Source organism: Aegilops tauschii, chromosome 1, assembly GCF_002575655.3.
Source record: "Aegilops tauschii subsp. strangulata cultivar AL8/78 chromosome 1, Aet v6.0, whole genome shotgun sequence".
In the NCBI taxonomy this organism is placed as follows: Eukaryota; Viridiplantae; Streptophyta; class Magnoliopsida; order Poales; family Poaceae; genus Aegilops; species Aegilops tauschii.
In genome coordinates this window covers 400,008,847-400,027,695 of record NC_053035.3, presented here as the reverse complement: position 1 = coordinate 400,027,695, position 18,849 = coordinate 400,008,847, and positions in this window count along the sequence as shown.

The following is an 18,849-nucleotide window of genomic DNA, read 5'->3' as shown; positions in this document are numbered from 1 at the left end:
TGTCGACTGGGCCGAGACCCAGTACCTACCGCCGGCTCCCGACTCCACTCATTGGCGGATGCACTTCGACGGATCCAAGATGCGCACCGGCTTGGGAGCCGGCATCGTCCTCACCTCTCCCAAGGGCGACAAGCTCAGATACACATTGCAAATTCATTTTGCCGCCTCCAACAATGTGGCCGGGTACGAGGCGCTCATACACGGGCTCCGGCTAGCCAAAGAACTCGGCATACGCCGGATCCTGTGTTATGGCGACTCGGATTTGGTGGTCCAGCAGTCATCTGGCGACTGGGACGCCAAGGACGCAAACATGGCGAGCTATCGATTCCTCGTCCAGCAAATCAGCGGATACTTTGAAGGGTGCGAGTTCCTCCATGTGCCACGGGCCGACAATGAGCAAGCAGATGCCCTGGCACGGATCGGCTCCACCCGACAAGCTATACCAACCGGCATCTCTCTCCAGCGCCTCCTCAAACCGTCTCTCAAGCCATCTCCAGAATCGGACTCCATCTTCATACCGCCTGCCCCTGATGCAGTCGGATCCGACTTGGGGAACCCAGTAGGCGGCTCGGGGACTTCGACAAGCGGCCCGGGGACTGCCGTAGTCGCACCCGGCTCGGGGACTTCAGAACCTGGCCCGGGGACTGCAGCAGTCGGCCCGGGGACGGCAGCGACACAACAGACGGTGGCCGACCCCAACTCTTCACCACCCAACCCACCCACCCGGGTCACAGTAGCCGTATTGACAACAGAAGAAGTCACAGCTCCATCATGGGCCCAGCCCATCCTCAACTTCCTAGTAAACAGAGAGCTGTCGACTGATGAGATCTCGGCAAGACTAGTTCAACGCCGAGCCGGAGCATACGCAATAATAAACAGAGAACTTGTTAAGCGTAGCATCACTGGAGTCTTCCAGCGCTGCGTCGAGCCAGAGAAGGGCATAGCATTCCTCAAGGATATCCACCAAGGCGAATGTGGCCACCACGCGGCCTCAAGATCACTTGTCGCCAAAGCCTTCCGCCATGGTTTCTTCTGGCCGACTGCTTTGGAAGACGCCAAGGAATTAGTCAAATGCTGCAAAGGATGCCAAGTCTTCAGCTCCAAGCAACACCTGCCGGCTTCTGCACTCAAGATCATCCCGCTCACCTGGCCCTTTGCCTTTGGGGGCTAGACATGGTGGGCCCATTCAAGACAGCCCGCGGCGGCATGACACATCTGCTTGTCGCCGTGGCAAATTCACCAAGTGGATTGAAGCGCAGCCAATCAAGAAGCTGAACGGGCCGACTGCCGTGACATTCATCGCAGATATCACCACTCGGTATGGTATACCACACAGCATCATCACCGACAACGGCACGAATTTTGCCAAGGGAGCAGTGGCACGTTTCTGCACGACACAGGGCATCCGACCGGACTTAGCGTCCGTTGCCCACCCACAGTCAAACGGCCAGGTCGAGCGAGCAAACGGCCTCATCCTCTCCGGCATCAAGCCCCGACTGGTCGTACCACTGGAGCGTTCGGCCGGCTGCTGGCTCGATGAGTTGTCGGCTGTCCTCTGGAGTCTGCGTACTACCCCAAACAAGTCAACTGGCTTCACTCCTTTCTTCCTTGTATATGGTGCCGAGGCTGTCATCCCAACTGACATCGAGTTCGACTCGCCTCGGGTCACCTTGTACACGGAGGCGGAGGCCAAGGAAGCACGAGAAGACGGTGTCGACCTGCTGGAAGAGGGCCGACTGTTAGCACTCAGCCGGTCCGCCATCTACCAGCAGGGTTTGCGTTGTTACCACAACCGGAAGGTCAAGCCAAGATCCTTCCAAGAAGGCGATCTTGTGCTTCGGCTGATCCAGTGAACAGCCGGCCAACACAAGCTCTCGGCCCCTTGGGAAGGCCCATTCGTCACAGCAAGGCCCTAGGCAACGACTCCTACTACCTGATCGATGCACAGAAGCCGGAGGCACGCAAGAGGGATGCTTCCGACAAGGAGTCGGAACGACCATGGAACGCCAATCTCCTGAGAAGATTTTTATAGTTAAAAGCAGTATGTATCACGCTACCTTTTTGTATTAAGTACAAGACAACGGGCCCCCCGAGGCGCACTCGAGGACTACCCTCTTTTTATCTATGAATGACGAGTGTCATACCCATGAATATACTATTACATTTGATTTTCTATCTGGCACCGGGTACGACTAGTCAGCCCGGGGACTTGCCGCCTTGAGTTATATTAAAGTTCTACCTGCAGTCAGACAAGTAGTGTGCCAGCACCCGAGCCCTCTCTTGTTAAAAGTCGCAGCTCAAAGAACCGACCGACCGACTGGCAAGAGCCAAAGGCAGGAAAGGATGCCCACACGAAAAACGGCTAAGGACTAACGAACCTATATAACACAAGCCGGCCTCCCACCACACCTACCGGCTGCTAGAACAGCTGGCTGGCCGGCTTCCCAGTCACTTCGCTACAATCCAAGAAAGCTAGAGTACTTGCCCTCCCAACCGGCCAAGCACTTCTCCAGCCACAGACTTCAGAGCAGCTGTCCGGCTGGGAAGGCGGCAACCAAGGGAGGGCGGCAAAGGAAACAGCCAAAGGATGAAAAGCAAGAACAGTGGGAAGCCAAACACATGCATGATTATATTTACACAAAAAGCCTTCGAAAGGCCGGCACTTAACATAGTTTGAATACACCCCCAGTGGGTGGAACTGCGCAAATTTAACAAAATATTGTTCAAAGAGTAATAAAACAGGAAAGTAAAGGCGGCAGATTAGGCTAAGGGCGCAACAGGCGAGCCGGGCTGGTCGGTGGAGACGGCAGCGCCGGCTGGAGGAGTGGCCGGCTGGCGAGTCTCGGCTTGATCATCGCCGACTGCAGGCGGTGCGCTCGCACGTGCCTTGTTGCTGGAGGCACGGTCAAGCTGAGGCTGGCCGGCTGCTCCACCATCTGGCACGGCGTCTTCACCATCCTCCTCCTCCTCCTCCTCGCCCTCGTCGCTGGAGTCGATCTCCTCCACCGAGTCCTCGCCATCTGCTGGGATCAGCCCGAACCACTCCTGCGGCTGAGCAACGCCGTTATCATCCACCTCAGGAGCAAAGGCGCAGGTGTCGGTGTAGTCGGCGATCGCCGAGGCACGCTGGATGATAGCCAGCCGCGCCGGCTCCAGCTCCGTGTCGGCCTCCTGCCGCCAGGTGGCCAGCTGGTCCAAGCTCAGCTCAGGATACCAGGCTTTGACGAACTCCAGCGCCCGCCTGGCGCCTGACCGAGCTGCAGAAGCCTTCCAGGCCTCGAAGCGGCCGGCCGCTACCTCCAGCCAGTCGGCAGTCCGACTGGGGGTGCGGGGAATCACCTCGTCGGGCCAGAGAGCGGCCAGCACCTGCGCCCCAACACGTTGAAGCCGGCGGAGCATGCGGTGAGCCGGCTGGAGGCGGGCTTGAATCGCCAGGAGCTGTTCCTCAAGCGACCGGCGAGCGTTCGGCGAGATCTCAGCGCCAGCCTGCCTTTGCGCCTCGCGGTGGGCCTCGACGACCTGGTTGGGTAGTAGAGTAACTAGGGAAGTACTCTGCACAAGAAAGAAAGAAAGAGAAAGAAGAGAAAAATACAAAGTTAGAGAATGAACCAAACAGCAAGCGGCAAGCAAGGAACGAAGAAGAAGGCGGCCTACCGTCAACCAAGTCTTCGATCTGGTCGTAGCCGTTGATTAACGACTGCCTCGCCTCAGCCCAGCTCACCGCCTCAGTTTCATACTCGGCTTGGAGGGCGGCCTCGCTGTCCTGCACCGCCTTTAGGGCTGCCTTGTGACTCTGCTCCTGGTCGGCCAGCTTCTTGACCAGGCGGTCACGCTCCTGAACCAAGGCGTCAAACTCGGCTTCCTTGGCGCGAAGAGCGGTCTGGGTCCCACCCAGCTGCTCCCTCAGGCTGGCATTGGCCTATGCAGATATGGCCAAGAAGAAAAAAGCAATAAGAAAGAATACGTCAGGAAAGATCCAACCCGACTGCTCAGCAGTCGGCCCGAATCTCGGGGACTACACCCAGTGGGTGCGCTGACGCGCCCCCACAAGAAAAAAAGATGAAGCACTTACTCCGGCTCTCAGTTAGATCAGCAGTCTTCTGGGTCAGCTCCCGAGCCTGGGAGTTGAAGGCAGCCGCATGGAGGTTGTGGTAGTCCTGCAAGTCGGAAAGAGAAGCGAATGAGAACAAGATAGCAAACAAAGTCTACCAAGAAGTTCCAAGCCGCCTGCTCAGCAGCCGACTCGGAACTCGGGGACTACACCAAGTGGGTGCGCTGACGCGCCCCCACGGAAGAAACCAAGATCAGGAAGCAAAAAAGGGAAGACTCACCCAAATGGCCGCCTGTGTCGCGAGGAACTCGTCATTATACTGCCTCAGCACTGCGGCCTGGGACTGAAGCCGATTCCGGACTTCTTGCGCCGCCACATTCACCACGGCCGTCCCACCACCCGGCGTCCACCCCGAGCTGGCGCTGGCCGTCTCCACGTCCTAGGCTGACAAGCTGGAGCCCGCGGCCTTCTACGGGTCCAGGGCCGAAGTTGCCTTCCCCGCGCGCTGGCGAGATGGCGACCGAACCACCAGGTCCGTCCTCACAGCCGGCTCGCCTCCAGCCGATTGCGCAGGCGGCGCGTTAGGCCGGCTGCCTTGGGCCGCCCCAGTCGGTGATGGCGGTGCCGCCTCCCTCTCCTGGACGACGACGTCATCCTCCTCCCTCTCCATCCCCGGCAGGTCGCCACCGGCTTCCTCCGGCGGGGGCTCCGGGATCTCGGGCGCCACGGCGCGCAGGTGGGTGACAAGCAAGGCCCCGGCCGCTCCGGCTGCAGCCTCCGCCTGAGCCTTGGCCGCCGCGTCGGCTTGTGCCATCGCCGACTCCTCCGCCTCCTCCCACGCCGCCTTGGCGGTAGCCGCCCTCAGCTCTTCCGCCTCCCGCTCCTCCCGCGCCTCAGGCGCATTTCGCTCCGTCGCCTCTTGAAGCTCGGCGCGGGGGTCCACGCGGCGGGTGCTCCCGGATCCTCCCGGCGATCCAACCACGGAGGCGGCAGCGACCCGCCCAAGAGAAAGCGGAGCCCTGTTTTTTGAGTCAAGACAAGGATTCAGAAACCGACTAGAAAAGAAGAAGGAATACACGAGAGAATCGACACTTACGCCGAGACCGTTTGCGGCTGCTTCACCACCTTGCGGAAGCGGGCCGCCTTCACGGCCGCCTCATCCCGCCTGGTAGACACTGCCCCGCCCTTGGGCTTCTTCGGCCGACTGCCGAACAAGCCCGCCGCGGCCCGACGCTTCTGCGCGCCGCCTCGAGCAAGTGGCGTGGCGGAGGAACCCGCGACATGGTCGGACGCCGGCTGGCGGCGCGGGACGATTTCTGCCTCGTCGTCATCCGGCCAGTCGTCGAAGCTGGCTCCAAGCCCGGAGCCGCGTGCTTCGCCGCCTCCTGCCTCGGTGTTATCGTCCATGGCGGCCGCCCCCAAGTCGGGGTCCTCCAAGTCATGCTCCGCCCGGTCAGGGAGAAATTGGCGATCCGCCCCCGCTATCCCGGCCGCAGGTTGAAGGAGAGGGCTCTGCCAAGACGTGCCGACTGGTCAGAGTCGGCCAAGAAAAACTTGGTGACAAAACTAAAAGAAGAGAAGATAAAGAAAGCATACCATAGGCGGGAGATTGGCACGGGAGTACGGCTCCTTGCCAAACTGCCACTCTGCGGAGAGCTTGCAGTTCGCGAGATAGTTCACCATATGAGCCACCTCGTCATGAGGCATCTCCATGGTGCACATCCGACTCGGATCGAGTTGGCCGCTCATTTGACTGATCAAATGAGGGCGGCTTTGAAGCGGGAGCACCCGGCGCACCACGAAGGCGGCCAGCAGGTCGGACCCAGTCAGGCCCTCCGACTAGATCATTACCCGGAGTCGGGCAACGGCGGCGGCTCCAGCCGGCGACAGCGTCCTGGCCCGATAGGACCACTGGGGCCGCCTCCCAGCCGGCGGGCCGGCTACGTAAGCCGGTAAGTTGATGTAGTCGCCTTGCGGGGCGACGTTCTTCACGTAGAAGTACGATTTCTGCCAGCGCTTCACCGACTAGATCAGCGTGATGACAGGGATGGGGTTGTCGGCTGCCGGCCTCCGCATCGCGATGAAGGTGCCGCTCTGAGCCGGCACACCCTGCATGCGGGTGCCGAGTTTGGATTGGAAGAATTCCCCCCAGAGCTCGAGGGTGGGAAGAACGCCAAGAAATCCCTCGCACAGAGTGACGAAGGCGGACATCTGCACCACCGTGTTGGGTGTGAGGTGGTGCGGCTGGAGCTGATAGAATTAAAGGAAGGAGCGGAAGAAGGCGCTAGCGGGCAGGGCAAGGCCGCGCAGGAAATGCGAGTGGAAGATTACCCGCTCGCCTTCCTCTGGCTCTGGCGTGATCTCCTTCTTCGGCGCGAGACGGACCCGCACCTGGTCCTCGCCGGGCAACCGCCGCGTCTTGCGAAGGAAGTCGATGTGGTCCGCATGGACGTTGGAGCCGTCCCAGTCTCCGCCGTACTGCATGATGGCAAGAAGCTGACGAGAAAGGGCGCGGCGACGGCGAAAACACGGCCCCGCGGCGGCGAAGCTGTGGGGTAGTGCGAAGATTAGAGGGACGGCGCGGCGGCGAAGGGCTGCTGCGATGGAGAGAAGGAAGAAGAAGATGGAGGAGCGAGGGTAAGCCTGCGAGCGTCTGCCGCTCCCCCTCCTCCTCCTACTTATAGCCTCGTGCGGCGAAGCTAAGGAGGCGAGGCGTGGGAGGGAACATGGGATTAACTGCGCCCACCCCCCACGTCCCGCGATTATTGTGCCCTAACGACATGCAGAAACTGCCGTCGGAAGGCGTGCGGCCCGCTTTGGGCCACAGAGAATCCGTGCCTGGGCCTAGGCGTGGGAGTGATGGGCCCCCGGCCTGTGGCGAGGTCCCGTCGCGCGCGTGGGTTGGCAGGCTTTTTTCAGCCAGAGGGTGCCACGTGGTACGCGGGCGGCGAGCGGCCGGCCCGCAACCCGACGTGCGCACCGGCTGGCTCCCGCCTTCAGACTTCAAAAATTTCGCCAAGACGGCACACCCAACCGAAGCCGGCTCCTAGCTGCTGGCTCGTCAAGATAAGAAGCTGACCGAGCTTCTCGACCTCCTCTCAGCCTCGAAGCCAAACCAGCTTCGGGGACTACTGTCAGAGTAAATGGCCATGGGTAGCCTAACCGACTCCCCCTGGCTCTTCAAAAATTTACCAGATCAATCGGGCCTTCAAGCATCCAGAGCACGGGGCCGCCTTCTCTGGCCGGCTATCACCAAGGCCGACTACCAGAAGGCGACCCGGCCTCAAAAACCTTCCCGAAGAGAGCTACGAGATGGCCGACTCCAGGAAGCCGGCCCCAAGAGGACCGACTCCCAGAAGCCGGCCATGAAGAAGGCCGACTCCTAGAAGCCGGCCAAGACTGCACCCACCAGGGCTGCACCCACATAACGGTGATAAGACGGGGGTGGCCGCAGTACAGCCTGCCACCCCCGAATCCCGGAGCATGCATGGCCACAGTGCGCCGTACGGGTCAGCCATCCCCCATCCGGCGCGGCACTGTAGCCATGTTGACCGTGACGTCACCCACGACAGGCGCCAGTACGGCCCGCAGGCGGCGGGCCCCTTCAGCAGAAGAGACGCTCGAAGGCGTCCCGGCCTCCCCTAGTCGGCCTGGGGCGTAGCCGGCTTCCAATAGTCGGCTACCTCCCTCCCTCGAAGTATGTGCATCATTAAGGAGACAAGACGAGGTGAGGCTACAGTGAGAGCCCGCCAGGCGGCGGCACTGTAGCCACGCTTACCTCGACAAAGCCCTCGTCATCAGGGGCGAGGCAACAGTAACCAGCCGCCGACAAGGCCCCCAGGCGGTGGGACCGGCCTGTCGACCAAGAGGCCGGCAGCCGGCGGGACCCACCAGTCGGCGGGCCCCAACGGCCGGCGGAGAAGCCGGCGAGCACAGACACTAACGGCTAGGACCCGCACCCAGCCGGATTACCATTGTACCCCAGGGGGGTAGGCCTATATAAACCCCCCGGGGCACCCATGCAAAGGGTTGATCTCTAAGATAGTTTTAGCCACCACGTAGAGGGAAGAGGAGAGCTAGCCTTGCCTTTCTTCCTCCTCTAGCCGAACAGCTCAAGGAGCACTTGTAGCTACTTGTGTTGATCTAGTGATCATGCGAAGACCCCGCAGAGCAGGACTAGGGGTGTTATCTCCACGGAGAGCCCCGAACCTGGGTAAGATTCGCCGGCGTGCATGTCTTTGCCTTATCTCGTTTCCAGGCACCGGCGATGTCTTGCTGGCTCCCACAATGATAAGCCACCCGTTGGCATATGTCGCACCTACCACCCGACAATGTACATATTTTGACGATGTATATATGATGATCAATGCAATAAACCGGAGCCCCAGCTAAAGCGGGGTATCTGTTGTTTTTCTCATATCATGAGTGGTTACACGGAGGATTCTGTTTGTGAAGCGACATCCGGTTTACCCTTTGATTCAGCTTTACAGCTATCTATTCAATATAAGTCACTTGGGGGCTTGGTCGTATTCGAACCATAGTTACACCTCTTGGCTGGCTCAAAAGCCATGACAGTAAGTCACTTGGGGGCTTAGTCGTATTCGAACAATAGCTACACCTCTTGGCTGGCTCAAAAGCCTCGACAGTGAGTCACTTGGGGGCTTGGTCGTATTCGAACCATAGCTACACCTCTTGGCTGGCTCAAAGGCCACGACAGTAAGTCACTTGGGGGCTTGGTCGTATTCGAACCATAGCTACACCTCTTGGCTGGCTCAAAAGCCACGACATTAAGTCACTTGGGGGCTTGGTTGTGTTCAACCATAGCTACACCTTTTGGCTGGCGCAATGCCATTACTTAGGGGCCAAAGAGTGTTGTCAAGAACAACTCAAACATAGGCACCCGTTGAGCACAGCTCAAAATGTTGCCTGGGGATTCTTTGCTATCGCAATGAACAAAGAAATCTACACTTGCAATAGGCTATCAAGCCGTGGCTTGGAAGCCTAGTATATATACCTAAAACCCCGGGTTAACCTGCCTTCGTTAAGTAAGTAGCTCCGCCCAGGTGGTATGACCCGCCAACTTGACAAGTCAATCGCATATGACCCTGAACTTGTCAATGATAGACCGGCGATTGGTTAAAGACTGAGGAGCATCTTAAAAGGCTTTGTAAAATGGTTTAACTCAGTGGCCTGGCAGCCCTTGAAAAGCCTCGACTACAAGTTTTTCTTTATTCTCTGGTTTTTTATTGGTCAATTTTGTTTTTCTCCCTTGTTAAAGTTTTGAGCTAAACCGGCGTCCAATGGCCCAGCCTGATTGTAAGTCATCCGTATAAACTGGTTTATTTAACCCGTCCTGGAGTTAACTATAAGTTGCCAGGATGATCATCCGGTGTTTATCATAACCCGGCATCACTTGTTTTTTACCAGCGTAACATGGTTTGAGTTATCAATACTCAATATTTGGGTTATCGCCCTTATTACAAAAATGTTGGCAAACCAACAAGGTGATTCAATATCACAGGTATGATATGTTTCATATTTCATTATTTAAAGCTATGGTTATCAACCTCGGCTATATATTGGGCATTATGACCCGTCCAGCGGTAAACCGCTAGGACAGTTTTCACTTTGTTTTATGCAGAAACAGGGCTGTATAAAACCGATAAAGATCATAAGAAAATATAGCATGATGGATTAATAATATTGTGTGCAACAAGTATGCACGATGGCATATCAGATCAGCTGTTCAAGCTAGCCTATTACAAGGCATTTTGACTGCCCAAAAGAATGATTGTTTTTCAAGGATAACAAAAGGAACAAATTAAACCGGGTTCCGGATTATGATTCTGCTTCAGGTTGATGTGAAGGTTGCGGATCTTCCTGTGCCGGTTCATCCTCCTTCTCTCCGCCCAATGGCTGGAAGTTAATAGTTGTCCAATCAATCCATGTTAAGGCTTGAAAGACATCTTCATCGTGTATCAGATCAGACGGTTCAACATCAGGAGCGTAAGTGTACTTACGGATCGGCAGGATCAGATTTTCCACATCATAAGTTGGAGCACTTATTCGCTTGCCGCTGGCATCATATACATTCTGATAAATTGACAAGTTAGTATCTTCAGCCAATTTACTTGCCAGTGGTCGCATCTCTCTCATGATAGCCCGGAGATGATCATTGCTGAATTCTGAACCGTCCTATTTTTGACTCGGGTAACCATTACCAATGTCTTCCGGATCAAGGTCGGATATCGAGGCCTTGGCGCACGTCAGTGCAGTATGGGCACCGGACCTAGCAGCGGATTTCTTCAATTCCACAATCCGGGCAGGCATCATAGACAATTTTCCAGTGTTTCCTTGATTAGCGACGGTGGCGGATGGTTATTGGAAGCTGTGCAGATGGCCCGTTGCGCGCCGGTATGAAGCTGCTCTGCCAAAGTTTAGATGGCTTTCAATATTTTGCGCATATCTGTGCCAAGATGAGTAACACGGCTACCTGCAAAAGGATCCAATTTTTATTAAACCAGAAGTTTTTATAGCTTGTGTTGTTACAGATTGGGGAAGAGGTTGTTACCAAAGATGGCAGAGGTCATAGCATCAATCTGCCGCTTCAGGCTGTTCAGCTCTTCTGTGGCCGGTTTAAGGGCGTTCTCCGCATCTTCTGCCCGTTTTAACAAGGTGGTCTTTTCAGTTGCCCAATTTGCCCGTTCACCTTTGAAGAATTCCTTCAGCTGCTCCATGGTTGTGAAAGCGGTGGTCAGCTCGCTCTTAACTTTGCAAGTTTCGTCCACCTGAGACTTGATGTTTCCTTGGAGATCAGTGATTTGGGAGTCTTTTTTGGACAACTCAGCCTGCAAGCATCCAGATAATAAGTTAGCATTACAACATTGAAGTCTCAACCACATAACAAGTTATCTACTTGACACTTGGGGGCTAATGTGGATTGCTTCTTATCAGCTATTACTTTAAAGTCTCAAACACATAACAAGTTATCTGCTTGACACTTGGGGGCTAATGCGGATTGCTTCTTATCAGCTATTACTTTAAAGTCTCAAACACATAACAAGTTATCTGCTTGACACTTGGGGGCTAATGCGTCTTCATTCAGATTCAGATGGGTTGTCATTATTCTAAGTGGTGAGATTAGTAGGATGTACCGGTTCATTCTAAAAGGATATAAGCCGGTTCATGGGGGCTACACCAGCAAAATGCAAATATCGATTCAAGACCCGGTTCAAACCAATGTTATGCACCGGCCCTTGGGGGCTGCTAGAGTTGATACGTTAGACCAGTTATAACAAAGGGACTTTTGGAATATTTATGCAAAGGGAAAGTGACATTTACCTCATACCGCTCCTTCATCAGGCCTACTAAACTGGCTTCAAAGTCGCGGCTTGTATACAGGCAGTTTAAAAAACCAGAATGAAGGTCTTCAGCGCTGAGGTTGGTATAATTGGATAACTCGGACTTCCATTTCCCCTTATTCATAGCAAAAATGTCTTCTTTGGCGCTATGCTTTGATAACGCGACAGGACGACCAGGGGAGCTGAAACCAAGGCCAGTTACGACAACATCGTCGTCCGTAGTTTTGGCAGGGCTTGGCGGTTTATCAGATGCTTTAGCCGGACTCGGCGGGTCAACAATTGGACTTAATGGATCAGCTAACTAGCTTGTCGGATTATTATCCACCGGTTCAACAAGCATGTCGGTTGCTTGAGGTTCCGGATTATCAGTAACAGTGTCAGCCTCCGGGTCAATAGCCCCTGGTGTTTTCTCCGGCTCGGTAGCCGGTTCATGGTCGGTTGGCTTGTTCAATTTAGCCTTCTTGCTTGGTCTGGCTTTAGCACTGAAAAAGAGCAGACACGAAGATCGGTATGACAATATGATGCAAGACCAAAAAGTTATAAGTATGTTATGCTTACCCAGGGACGGTTTTCGGAGGAGGAAGTTGTGTCGCTGACGACTCGCCGGACGATGAATGGGAAGTTCCCTGATAATTTGAGTCAGACGGATTAAGAGGATATCGGATGTAACCCGCCTTAGGGTAAACGGTGTCAGGAGTATAAGCAACCTCTTGGCGGCATTTGCGAACCGGCGAATTTGGTAAACCGGAGGAGGACACCACTTGGCCGCTATGTCGAGTTGTGTGGCGAGCTTCATGCTGCTGTGTCTTTAAAAGAAAGTGCGGGTCCACACAAGAAAGAGGGCATGAAAATTTTACTTTCCGAATGGCTCGACGGATTCTTGGTACTGGCATAGGATCAGAATTAGAAGAAAGAATAGTTACCTCATCAGCATGGCTGGCTTCCGCTTCATCCTGAGAATGATCGTTGTCAATAAGTTGTATAAAAAGTGAACTGAGAGAGTCAAGTTCTACCTCTGAATCCGGATCATCATCAATAATAGGCTCGGACGGTTCAACGTTCCTTCTTTTTGCAGGCTTTTTTGAAGCCTTGATCTTAATCCGAGGATTCTTTATCGGTTTATCTTGTGATTTTCTTTTCCAGAATGGATCATCGGCCTATATAGAGAAATAATAAGTCATCAAAGGAAAATTTTAACAAAGGATGGTTAAAGGCAGAAATATGGAAGATTATACCTTTGGCGGTTTATTGGCAGCATAGAAAGGACTGAGCTCGGTTTTGCTGCCTGCATCTATTGGTTCGTTAAGCATCTTTTTAACAACTTCAGTGACTTCATCATCAGTCAACTGGATGTCAATATGGCGTTGCGGGTCTTTCAGATCCCCTGTGTATTCACACATTAAACCGGGCCGTCGGCTTAAAGGTAAAATGCTCCATGAATGTAACGCCCATGATGCGGCTATATCTCCCACGTGTCGAGGCACGACTTAGAGGCATAACCGCATTGTAGGTTTTGTCGCAAGAAGGGTCATCTTCACACAATCCCATGTAATGAACAAGAATGGGATAAAGAGTTGGCTTACAGTCGCCACTTCACACAATACATAAATAAATCATACATCAATTAGAGTACACACATAGGTCTGACTACGGAACCAAAATAAAAGAACACAACCTCAAATGCTAGATCCCCGATCATCCCAACTGGGCTCCACTACTGATCATTAGGAAAAGAAACATAGTAACGACCACGTTCCTCGTCGAACTCCCACTTGAGCTCGGTTGCATCACCTGCACTGGTATCATCGGCACCTGCAACTGTTTTGGTAGAATCTGTGAGTCACGAGGACTCAGCAATCTCACACCCGCGAGATCAAGACTATTTAAGCTTATGGGTAGGAGAAGATAGTGAGGTGGAACTGCAGCAAGCACTAAGCATATATGGTGGCTAACATACGCAAATAAGAGCGAGAAGAAAAGCAACGGAACGGTCGTGAAGCTAGCAATGATCAAGAAGTGATCCTGAAACTACTTACGTTCATACATAACCCAAACCGTGTTCACTTCCCGGACTCCGCCGAAAAGAGACCATCACGGCTACACACGCGGTTGATGCGTTTTAGTTAAGTGAAGTGTCAAGTTCTCTACAACCGGACATTAACAAATTCCCATCTGCCACATAACCGCGGGCACGGCTCTCGAAAGTTTATACCCTGCAGGGGTGTCCCAACTTAGCCCATTATAAGCCCTCACGGTCAACGAAGGATAAACCTTCTCCCTGGAAGACCCGATCAGTCTCGGAATACCGGTTTACAAGACATTTCGACAATGGTAAAACAAGACCAGCAAAGCCGCCCGATGTGCCGACAAATCCCGATAGGAGCTGCACATATCTCGTTCTCAGGCCAACACCGGATGAGACTAGCTACGAGTAAAACCAGCCCTCAAGTTTCCCCAAGGTGGCCCCGCAGGCAACTCAGTTCGGACCAACACTCGAAGGAGCACTGGCCCGGGGGGTTAAAATAAAGATGACCCTTGAGTCTGCAGAACCCAAGGGAAAAAGGCTTAGGTGGCAAATGTTAAAACCAAGGTTGGGCCTTGCCGGAGGAGTTTTATTCAAAGCGAACTGTCAAGGGGGTCCCCTAAATCACCCAACCACATAAGGAACAAAAAATCAAGGAACATAACACCGGTATGACGGAAACTAGGGCGGCAAGAGTGGAACAAAACACCAGGCATAAGGCCGAGCCTTCCACCCTTTACCAAGTATATAGATGCATTAATTGAAATAAGATATATTGTGATATCCCAACATAAACATGTTCCAACATGGAGCAATCTTCAACTTCACCTACAACTAACACGCTATAAGAGGGGCTGAGCAAAAGCAGTAACATAGCCAAACAACGGTTTGCTAGGAAGGGTGAAAAAAGGTTAGAGGTTCATGGCAATTTGGGAGGCTTGATAAGCAAGTGGTAGGTAACGCGGCATAGCAATAGAGCGAACAACTAGCAAGGAAAGATAGAAGTGATTTCGAGGGTATGGTCATCTTTCCTGAAATCCCGCTAGGAAGAAGAACGAGTCCATGAAGAAGACAAACGGACGTAGTCGAACGAATCTTCACAACTCCGGAACGAAACCGAAGCTAACAAGAGAAGCAACCCGGAAAGAAACAAACAACATAGTAAACAAACATCACATAAACATGGCATGATGCACAATCAAGTATGATGCATGTCCGATTTAATGAGCATGGCATGGCAAAGTGCAACAAACAACACTACAACTTAAGTGGAGCTCAATATGCAACGAGTTGCATATTGACGAAACACCACATCAATTATTTAGTTCTCTCTCGATTATGTACCCAACAATATTAAATTTTATTAAACATGGCAAAAGGGTGAAGCATAAGAAAACTACCTATCTAGGCAAGTTTAAATGAGGCCAGAACAACAAACAACAATTCCGGAAAAACCTCATGTACATATTTTAGATTTGGTACTGTTCTGCCATAAACACAATTTTAATGTTGTTAAACAGCAAAATAAAGTGCACCAAGTTAATCTAGGCATTTTCCTACCCCATTTACATCTAAAGTTTATTAAATTTGGAGCTACGGTTAATTAGTTATGAAATAAATCATTTTAACATGGCATTTATGAAAAATTAAATAAACAGCAAGTCTAAACATTTTAAACATGGATGAGAGTGGCATATTATGAAACTAGATGAAATTCTAAGCACTTTTCATATTTAAATCATTTTAATCCGATGCACCATTTGTGAGTTATTAAATGCATGATCTAGAGGGACTATACTGCAAAACTGGCAGTCTTTGGATAAATAGCTAAAATCGTTCCGTGAAAAAAACCATGAATCGGGCCGAATCTAGCTGGGCCAACAGGAGCAGGGGCTAAGCGGACCCTCCGATTAAAATCAAACGGTCGAGATAAATAGGTTGGGGAGTCCAATGAAGAAAACAAAGATATTTGAGGGATATTTGGGGATGATCCGAATCAAATGATGATGACTGAGCGGGTCAGGTCCGGGGCAGGTTTCGGACGCACACGCGAGGGGTCTGAGAGAGGTTATGTGGTTCGACAAAAGGAATCGAAAACACGGTTGGTCTCGGAATGGTCAACGAAGGCAAGGGGAACGCGGCAACTACGAACGGGTGCAAGTTTTATAAAAAACATGCGGATGCAATATGCATGATGACATGAAGAAATGCAACAACAAATAAAACACACGGCAACAGCGAAATAACTGGAAGGCTTCTGGAGCGTCGGTCTCGGGGCGTTACAACACTCCACCACTACAAGAGGATCTCGTCCCGAGATCTAGGATGGCACTGGAGAGAAACGGAAGAGAAAAAGGTAAAACAAAGTTGCTTCTCTGACAAACGAGTGAAACCACGAACCTTGAGAGATTGAATGAATTAAAAGAGAGAATACAACAAAGATGAACAAAGTTGAAAACAATCTGTTAGGAAAGAGGAACAAGGAACATTATGGGAACCTTGTAGGTTGAAAGACATAAGAAAAGGGTTACAATGGACAAGAAGTACATGCAAGCACTCCGGTTGAAATGATATGTACAAGGAACGGTAAGGATGAATTACGACAACACTCCGGTTGTAAATGGAAGGCATAGAATATGAACTTGGCAAAAAGAAAGTACTTGGATAAGACTCTGGTTAAAAGAGGAACGATAGACACAACACTCCGGTTAAAACAAGATAATGAAGGAATAAGAATGATATAATTTGGACAGCACTCCGACTGTAAATGGAAGGAATTGAACATGAACTTTACAAGATGAGAGGATACTAAATGAAATCAATAGCACACTCCCTCCGGAACTATCGAAAGAATGGCACCATGGGTCAGAAAGATTTCAGACAGCACTCCGGTTGAGAAGGGAGGCAAAACTTGATAGAATGGGAAGAACTTGAAAAGAGGGCACGACACTCCGGTTGGAAATGGATAAGCACGAAAAGAACACGGTCCTCACAAACCGAGAAGATGAGTGATGAGAGCAACATCACAATGCCTCCGGAAGAAATAAATAATAGAAGATAGATCCTTGGAATAAAGAATGGAGAAGAAAATGACAACTTCTACCACAAATGAGCTTGGAAAGCATCCTTCCAAGAAGGTTATAACGGGGTTGTTGGGAAATCAACAATGAAAAGATAATCTTGATGTGGGCTTATGGCAGACATCTCAAAATTATGAGGTGACAACCTGCCACTAACGGAAACAATTGCTTGCTTGAGATCAACGAAGAGATGAAAACTTCTCTCGCCGAGAGGATAGGAGAAAACTTGGATCATTGATAGACACCACAATTAGCAACATTCCTTAGGGAAGGCTTTAGGTGAAATATAACCCAAGATAACTCTAACAAAGAGATTGATGTGTTGAAAGATCTCCTGAGTGAAGAGAAAAAATGGTGGGTTTAAATATCTCATTCCTTACAACTTATGAATCATGAAACATGAAGGAAATTATCAAGAACGACATAACACCACCTCAACAGATAAGAGAGAAAGAATTGCACTTCGGAATGCATGATGAAGAATACTTGAACTCCTCAAAACAAGACATGTGTTGAACACCATGTTTATTTCAGAGTATAGCTAGGCGAATCATAACTTCGAGAGAAATCTTGAAGAACAATTGAAGAATGAAAGGAATCCTTGACGAACCACCATGTAGAGCCTCCATGAAGAACTCCGGGAATAAAAGGATGATAGAAAGAAAGAGAAGTTGAGAACAGAAGGTGAAGCCTTGCGATGATTTAGAAGGAGCTTCGCGATGAGATGATGCGGAAAAACTTGGAACTCCGGAAAAGAAAGATGAGCACTTGAAACCAAGAATTTTGATGAACCTCCGGAATAAGGAATCGAATTTACTCGATGAAACAAGAATAAGAATTACATTATGCTTATCCTTCATCAATTAAGTTGATGACCCACAATGGATTTGGCATCCCACTAATTCTCATTGAAAAAAATGATTAAAGATAGATAGAACAAACTTGGGAAGGTCTTGAACGAACCACCGGTAGGATTAGAAAAAACGAATGAAATGATACGATAATAAAGGAATAGGAATGTTGAATGAACCACCGTAAGAATTGAGAATGAAAGTATGGGAAAACGAATGAAGATACTTGAGAGATTTTAGATACAAGAGAACGAAGAGATCATGGGCGGACTGGAGAATACTTGAACGATGCACTGGTAAGATTTGGAGAACGAGAGCTGAAAGCTGGCATGAATAATTCTGAGATTATGGGCTCCGGGGAATCAAACTGAAAAAAACTCCTGAATTGCTTTGGATGGGTGAAAAGAATTCTTGCAATCGAAAACAATTATGAGAGAATGGCATCAAGCTAGAACCATGAATCTTGAAGAGAATGGAGCAAAATTTAAGAGAAACACTCCTTCGGTCTTCAAATGTTGAGAATGACGATGAGAAACACCACCATGAATTTTTAGGCACTCTGGAATGAAAATTAGAAAGGTTGAACCAACGATGAAAATAATTTGGAAGATCTTGGAGAAAGACATTTGACTGATGATAATTCATTCTTACGTCAAACTTTGCAATGAATTTGAGAATAACTCCAAAAAGAATTAGAAGAGTCAGGTAAGATCCTGGAAAAAAACCTGTGTGTTGAGGATATAACCATTAGAGTCACCCGCCTAGGAGGAGGGTTACGTCATAATGGTCATCACGCGAAGCCCAGTACCAAGCTTGAAGACGGCGGGCCAATAATGGGCTTAAGACCCGGAGATGGCTTAAGGCCCGTAGTTATAAACCGCCGTTATGGCAAGACTTGTAGTGTAAGGCAAGAATAGTTAGGAGTCCGAGCCGGACACTGTTATGAGCCGGCCGGGACTCTGAGAGCCGCTGGGCGTCAGCCTCTCTATATAAAGGGACGACCCGGTGGCAGTTCAGGGACAAGCAAGATCAAATCGATAACCAGGCAGGGCGGTTTAGCTCCTGGTCGTCGAAACCCCAAGCAATACAACCTCAACTGGACGTAGGCTTTTACCTTCACCGTAAGGGGCCGAACCAGTATAACCCTCGTGTTCCTTGTCCCGTTTAACCCCTTTAAGCTTCCTAGCTGCGATGGCTCCACGACTAAGTCCTAGCTCAAGGACATCTGCCGTGACAATTCCACGACAGTTGGCGCCTGCCGTGGGGCCAGCGCACGGTGGATTTGAGTTCTTGAAGGGCAGCTTCGAAGGGCTCAAGGGATACGCTGTGGGCCGGATGACCAAGAGTCGTCGCGGCAAGCTCTACATCGACGATGCAACTTGGGGCCCCGACGCCGGCTCAATCAAGTGCTGGTATCGGGTCCCCTGTGGCGGAATCCACGTCTTCATTGGCAAGATTGGTGACCCGGGCCCTGAGCCGGATC